General features: G+C 42.8%; 1 protein-coding gene across 4 annotated transcripts in view; it reads left to right on the top strand.

Moving 5' to 3' along the window:
- Positions 1 to 6,194: 6,194 nt before the first annotated feature.
- Positions 6,195 to 7,704, top strand: part of VPS13B (vacuolar protein sorting 13 homolog B) — a 1,005,617-nt gene continuing 1,004,107 nt past the window's right edge. For 3 of the 4 annotated variants that reach the window (XM_075920304.2, XM_075920302.2, XM_075920305.2), the window contains exon 1: positions 6,195 to 6,343. The gene's annotated coding sequence lies outside the window, so the exon portion shown is untranslated. The remainder of the gene's footprint in view (positions 6,344 to 7,704) is intronic. The other variant, XM_075920303.2, reaches the window with a different exon arrangement.

Below are 7,704 nucleotides of genomic sequence, written 5' to 3'. Positions count from 1 at the left end.
CCGGCTCCGACTGGGGTCCCGGAGAGCTGCCGGGCAGAGGAAAAGTGCCTCCCCCTGCCAGCAACAGGCTGCCCCCTCCCCTGAGCAACAGGCTGCCGAACAGCAGACAAAAGCAGCCTCTCCGCCCCTCCTCCCCCTATACATGCTGGGCTCCCTGGGCAAACAAAGACTCCACCAAAACAAACAAAGTGCTGGCCTCATTGTGTTAGCAAAAAAAGGACCCTCCTCCTAGAACCCTGGGTGGTGTGTGGAAATAAAGCTATTAGCTCAAAGCATGGTGCAGAGCTGTTTGGTATTTGATGAGTTACTCCTTTAGTCCTGAGTTTGTCACAGGGACAGAAATAGATGTGAAATCTTCTGAACAGGGGAACAGACAGCAAAACAAACATTAGAGGGGAGTTAACCTTTCCCTATGCTATCCAAAACTAAAAAAAATGTTTGGCTAGAGTTTACCCTACAATATGTACCAGTTCCGACTTACATACAAATTCAACTTAAGAACAAACCTACAATCTTGTACGTAACCCGGGGACTGCCTGTATATAAAAACTAAGTCTCCTCCACTTTTAAGTCCTTGAGTGCTTCAGTCCTGTTGACTTCTTTAACTAGTAGGTGCACAGATAGAATCATAGAATACTAGGATTGGAAGGGACCTCGAGAGGTCATCGAATCCAGTCCCCTGCCCTCATGGCAGGACCAAATACTGTCTAGACCATCCCTGATAGACAGTTATCTAACCTGCTCTTAAATATCTCCAAAGATGGAGATTCCACAGTCTCCCTGGGCAATTTATTCCAGTGTTTGACCACCCTGACAGTTAGGAACTTTTTCCTAATGTCCAACCTAAACCTCCCTTGCTGCAGTTTAAGGCCATTGCTTCTTGTTCTATCCTCAGTGGCCAAGATGAACAAGTTTTCTCCCTCCTCCTCATGATACCCTTTTAGATACCTGAAAACTGCTATCATGTGCCCCCCTCAATCTTCTGTTTTCTAAATTAAACAAACCCAAGGGTCCTTCATTCTTCCATTGATGGCAGTGATTCTGTATGCTCTCTGCCCCTAATTTTCTTTTCTTTCTGGGAGATAAATATTCAGGGTGTCAACATTTTAAAATTTTATTGGGATAGGCAGAGCTGAGAGGGCAGTATTGTTAAGCTTGAAGGAATTAATGGCAGCTATCATGTGGTTCTTGGATTTTTTTTAGACAGTTTCAGAAGTGGCTGAAACTTCTGGCTTTGCTAACAAGATGCAGGGCTCTGTATTTCTCCTTCGCTTCTTGTTTTCCAATTTTCACAAATATAAAAAGGGTTCAGGTCACTGATGTCTAGAATATTTTCTAAACTGTTGCTACTGATCATAAGCGGTGTTAAAAAGTTATTATGTTATGAAGGGACAGATGAACAAAAAAGTGCCTTTGAATTGAGCCTAAGACCCTCAACAAAGGGTGACTATAATACAGGCTGCTGTAGTTTCAAGACTGTTCTATACTTAAAAATTACAGTAAAATGATCACTGTTCACAATTTAAAATGAGGCTGTGACAGAATATTTAATATTATTTATGGAAATATGCTTAGGACTATGAATATGTCTAACTTGAATGTGCTTTATGAAAAATATTGCATGTAACATATCATTTAAAAAGATATACAGTAATCTGCTATATGTGTCATTCCTATACTTGAAACTAGAGCATAGGAACTGCTGTACTGGATCACACCAAATGTCCATTTAGCCCAGGGCTACTCAACTGTGGAAGCCCTAGGGGCCACAGTGATACTCACAGTACATGCCGAGGGCCGCAACTTATATGTGGTTGCATATACATGCAAATATATATGCAAATATATGTGTACATTTCTTCTTTCAAATTGATGGGCATGAATACAAAGATTAAGGCAAGACTACGCAACACACAGGCCCCATATAAGTAACTTCTGCTGATATTAATAAAATGCAATATTTACCTGATTTCCACCCATATATGACAGCACTTTTAATGAGCAATGACAGTCCAGGAATTTAACTACTAAAACACATCTCAACAGAAGACCATTATATTGATTTGCCATTGTGGAGCGTGTTTCCAGTGGAGACCATGTTTAAAGGATCCCACGTGGGAGCCACGTGTTGACTCTGCATAAACCTAAACCCCACTGTGGGCCACAAACAAATGGGCCGTGGGCTGCATGTGGCCTGCGTGTTGAGTAGCCCTGATCTAGTCTGTATCCCTCTTCCAACAGTGGCCAAAACCAGGTGTCTCAGAAGGAATGAACAGAACATATAATCATCAAATGATCCATTCCTGCCATATCCAGCCTCTGACAAACAGAGGCTAGGGACAACATTCCTGCCCATCCTGGATAATAGCCACTGATGGACCTATCCTCCATGAATTTATCTAGCTCTTTTTTGAACCCTGTTATAGTCTTGGTTTTCACAACACCATCTGGCAAGAAGTTCCATAAGTTGTGCATTGCATGAAGAAGTACTTCCTTTTGTTTGCTTTAAATCTGTGACCTTGTGGTGACCCCTAGTTCTTGTGTTATGGTTAGGAATAAATAACTCTTCTTTATTCACATTTTTCTCACCAGTCATGAATTTATAGACCTCTATCATATCCCCTTGTCTCTTTTTCAAGCTGAAAAGTCTCAGTTTTATTAATCTCTCCTCATATGGTAGCCATTGCATACCCCTAATAATTTTTGTTGCCCTTTTCTGAACTCTTTCCAATGCCAAAGTATCTTTTTTTGGAGATGAGGCGACCCCATCTGCATATAATATTCAAGATGTGGGTGTACGATGGATTTATATATAGGCATTAAGATATCTCTATCTTGGGGTGGGCAATAATTTTTGATGGGGGGGCCACTCCAAGATTTTGGTAAATGGTCAAGCGCCACACTTTACTATGGAGGGAGCGATTGAGCTGGGGGCGGGGGCAGTGCGTGAAGTCTCCCTCCTCTACCAGGGGCATTCAGCACCTAAAAGCTGACAGGCATTTTAAGCAGCCTGGGGTTGCAGCAGGCAGAAAGCCTTCCTTGGGGTCCCAGCAGGGTGGGATGGATTAAAAGGCTTGACATGCTGCATCCGGCCCATTTGGTTGTATCTTGCCCACCCTTGCTGTTTGATTTGTAACATTGTGTTTGCTTTTTTTGACTGCTGCTGTACATTGAGCGGATGTTTTCAGAGAACAGTGACTCCAAGATGTCTCTCTTTAGTGGTAATAGCTAATTTAGTGCCCATTATTGTGTACTTATTGGGATTATGTTTTCCGATATGCATTACCTTGCATTCATCAACATTAAATTTCATCTGTCATTTTGTTGGCCAATCACCTAGTTTTGTGAGATCCTTTTGAAGCTCTTCACTGTCTGCTTTGGACTTAACTATCTTGAGCAGTTTAGTAGCATCTGCAAATTTTGCTATCTCACTGTTTACCCCTTTTGTCCAGATAATTTATATGTTGAATAGGATTGATCCTAGTATAGAGCCCTGGGGGACACCAATAGTTACCTCTTTTCCATTCTGAAAACTGACCGTTTATTTCCCTTTGTTTCCTATCTTTTAACCAGTTATCAATTAATGAGAGGACCTTCTCTCTTGTCCCATAACAATTTACTTTTAAGAACTTTTGGTGAGGACCTTGTCAAAGGCTTTCTGAAAATCTACGTACGCTATATCCACTGGAATTCCCCTTGTCCACATGCTTATTGACTCCCTTAAAGAATTCTAGTAGATTGGTGAGGCACGATTTCCCTTTACTGAAACCATATTGACTTTTCCCCAACAAATTATGTTAATGTATGTGTCTTGCAATTCTGTTTTTGACTATAGTTTCAACCACTTTGCCCGGTACTGAAGTTAGACTTACTGTTCTGTAATTGCCAGGATCACCTCTAGAGCCCCTTTTAAAAATTGGCAGCACATTAGCTATCTTCCAGTCACTTGGTACAGAAAATGATTTAAAGAACAGGTTACAAAGCACAGTTAGTAATTCCATAATTTCACATTTGAGTTCTTTCAGAATTCTGGGTGAATATCGTGGTCCTGGTGACTTCTTATTGTTTATCAATTTGTTCCAAAATTTCCTCTAATGACACCTGAATCTGGGACAGTTCCTCAGATTTGTCAACTAAAAAGAATGGCTCAGATTTGAGCATTTCCCTCACATCCTCAGCCTTGAAGATTGATTCAAAGAATTCATAGTATCAGAGGGGTAGCCGTGTTAGTCTGAATCTGCAAAAGCGACGAGGAGTCCTGTGGCACCTTATAGACTAACTGAAGTGTAGGAGCACAAGCTTTCGTGGGCAAAGACCCACTCATGCATCTGACGAAGTGGGTCTTTGCCCACGAAAGCTTATGCTCCTACACTTCAGTTAGTCTATAAGGTGCCCCAGGACTCCTCGTCGCTTTTAAAGAATTCATAGTTTCTCCACAATGATTTTATCATCCTTGCTTGCTCTTTTAGCATCTCAATTGTCCAGTGGCCCCACTGGTTGTTAAGCATGCTTCCTGCTTCTGATGTAAAAATAAATATAGAAATATGAAGCATATATCTCTTTACTGAACTAGATCTGCTCAGTGTCATTAGTGGTGCTTATGGAACTTAATAGCCCAGTATTTGAACCAATGAGCTGTGAATAGTCTTGCTTGTCCTGTGAGCCTGGACTATGGTTGGACCTACAAAGACATGTAACCAGGCTGGAAACCATTTTGGACACTGTACTTTTACACTCAAGGTGAAAAAGTCTGAACTGAACACAAAATATTCCTGCCTTGGGCAGCATATATATATAAAAGCATGGAACTAAACAACAGGGACAGGTGCTAGATGCGAGGAGACTCCTGGTTACCACTAAGATGACTGCTAGGAACATCCGGGGTTGCCAAGTTAGTCTGTTATAGAAAAAAACCAACAAATGGTCTGGTAGCACTTAATAGACTAACAAAACATGTAGATAGTGACATCATCTACATGTTTTCCTAGTCTATAAAGTGCTACTAGACCAGTTGTTGGGTTTATTTATTTTTTTTTTTGCTAGAAACTAGTAAGACTGCACATGGGGAAAGATCTGTAATGTGGGAGGCTGCCTAGCTTGTGAGAAGAGGTCATTAGAACTACTGTTAGGGTAAGAAATTGCATAACAAGTTTAAGAGTATTAAGCTTAGGTGCCATGTTTTATTTTGTGTATAAGTTGCTTTGATCCGTCTGTTATTACTTACAACCACCTAAATTCTACCTGTTATACTTAATAACATCACTGTTACTATTAAACCCTGTGTAGATGTAAGGAAGGTGGGAGAGCAGTTGTGCATATCTCTTTCACTGATAAAGGGGGTTCACTCTGTTATACAAACACTATGCACAGTGAGATGGATTTTCTGGGGTTTTGGTCCCATAAGGGCTATGCACCTGAGTGTTGTATTGAGCTCCTTTGACTTGAGTCTTCCCCAAGATGAGTGAATATCAGTGTCTGTGTGCTCTGCTGTGGACTGTGAGCCCAACTTTTGACTTCACCAAGGGAAACCAGAGGCTCTGGCTCACTTGGACAGGCAAGCTCAGTTGTAGGAACAGCACATCAGGTGACAGTCTCAGGAGGATACTGTGGCCAAACCCATTATAGAGTGTATTACACATCATACTTAAAACTGAGCATGGTTATTTCAGTTATCTGTATTTTATAAAGTTACTGTGTTTTAAACAAATTACACAGTGGGTGGGGAAAAAAGAGACACCCACCCACCCACCCTGCCCAGTCCTCCTCCCTCATTGTGAAGGTTAATAGAGAGCAACTCAATAAGGGAAGCTTTTCTGTTGGGTTAGAGAGAAACGTCGTCTCATACACCACACATGGGGAGACTGAGCAGTTCCAAACGCTGTCCTCTCACAGCACACCCACCCTCTCAGCTGCTGCTCAGGCGTTTCTAGCGCTCTCCTGTCCCGTTACAGGCAAAGCTCCTAAACATGAACAAGCGCTGCCCAAAACAGGGTTAAACGAGTCCCATCCCAGGCCATATTACTACCTTCTCTACGGGGGGAGGGGGTTTATCCTGGTACCAGTTACCCTCTCGCATCGCCACCCGACGCGGCTTTAATCCCGGCACCAGTTCCACCCTGCCCCAGCGATCCGATCCCCAGCCACGCAGCTACCGCATGGAGGCCAACCGAGCCCGCCTCCCGGTGTCACCGCCCGACCCTTCCGGCCGGGCAGCACAACCGCGCCTGCGCCTCCAACGCGCCGGAGCCGCGGGGAGCACGTGAGGGAGGACACCAACCGGAACTGCCCGGCCAAACGGTAACTGCCGCGGCTACTAGCCCGCACAGGGGGACGTTGCGCGCAGGTGAGCCCGGGGCGGGGCTCGGCGGGGAGAGGGCCCTGGGGGTCGTGCTGGGAAGGGGGGACCGTGCTGACGGGCGGTAGTAGTGAGAAGGGCTTGCTTGCTTGGTAGATAGGTAGCGGCGAGTGTGGGGCTGGGGCGTGGGGCGGGCGGGGAGGGGGTAGCGTGTGACGGCTGGGGGTTTTACCCAGCACTATTTACCGTTACTCACGGGGGAGGGGGAGGTTGGGTCAGTCAGCTCTGGGGGGCGGACGGGATGAGGGGCAGATGCTGGGGCAGGGGATGGCGAGGGGCAAGTAGGAGTGTTGCGGGAGGCAGGACACAGTCGGGGGATGAAAGCGGGTGGGGTGGGGGGCGGGAGTGTGTATTTAGGGGTGGGGCTGGTGGGAGCTTTGGAGGCAGGTGGGGTGTGTGTGAGTGCTGTTAATTTACAGATAAGCATGGAACAATTAGGTTTTCATTGGCAAATGTTAACATCACAGTAGAAAAACCTACAAAAATTCTCTTCCAGAATAATAGAAATGTACAGATAAGCAAAGTAAGAAAAATGCTGCTCAGAACTTACTACAGTTTGATTTCAGGATGTTTACTTTGAATCTTTGACAAGAGCTGTTGACAGTTTGTGATTTAATTTTTATAAGCTTTAACTTTTTGAATCTGAATATCTACTTTCATTAAATGATTCTAAACCACTCTTGTGATTTTCTACAACTGAAAATTTAATTAGATAACAATTTCGAAAAATGTTTAAAAATAAACATCAGTATTATCCATCAGGATTATAAGAGAAATAAAAATCAAATTCTGCTATGTGTGTTTATAGGTTTGTGTAGTACCAAATGAGCGGATGTAATATTGTATTATATGCTGGACAGTCATAAAAGTAAGATTGCATGTCTAACTATTTCAGAAGTTATGCTATGCCAAATGCAAATTATATGTAACTGGATTTGTTAAAAAAAACTACTTTGGTATGCCAGAAGTGGCAGGAAATTGAACTTGACTGTTGATAATAGGGTGGATTGATTTAAATCATGATTTAAATCAAGTATCCCACTGATACTACTTCACATTTCTTCAAACTGTCGTGCAAATCTGGTAACTAAGACATGTACAGCTCAGTACAGTATTTTAAAATATCTAAGAGGGCACACTTTGTATAATTTTTTTACATAACTTGATTTTTATTAATAGGAAATAGTACATAATACTCATTACTTGTGCCAACTTGCAGAAGTAGCAGCAGTACATTAGGAATGGTAAGAAGTAAATCATACACACAAACACAATAACACTTAAATTTTATTAAACTAAAACTTACATTTGAAATTGCAGCTGTCTCCTGAGTTGCTGACTGAGGTCTG

This window comes from Pelodiscus sinensis, chromosome 2 (genome assembly GCF_052426305.1).
Source record: "Pelodiscus sinensis isolate ZL-2025 chromosome 2, ASM5242630v1, whole genome shotgun sequence".
Taxonomy (NCBI): Eukaryota; Metazoa; Chordata; order Testudines; family Trionychidae; genus Pelodiscus; species Pelodiscus sinensis.
This window is presented reverse-complemented; position numbering and strand designations above follow the sequence as displayed.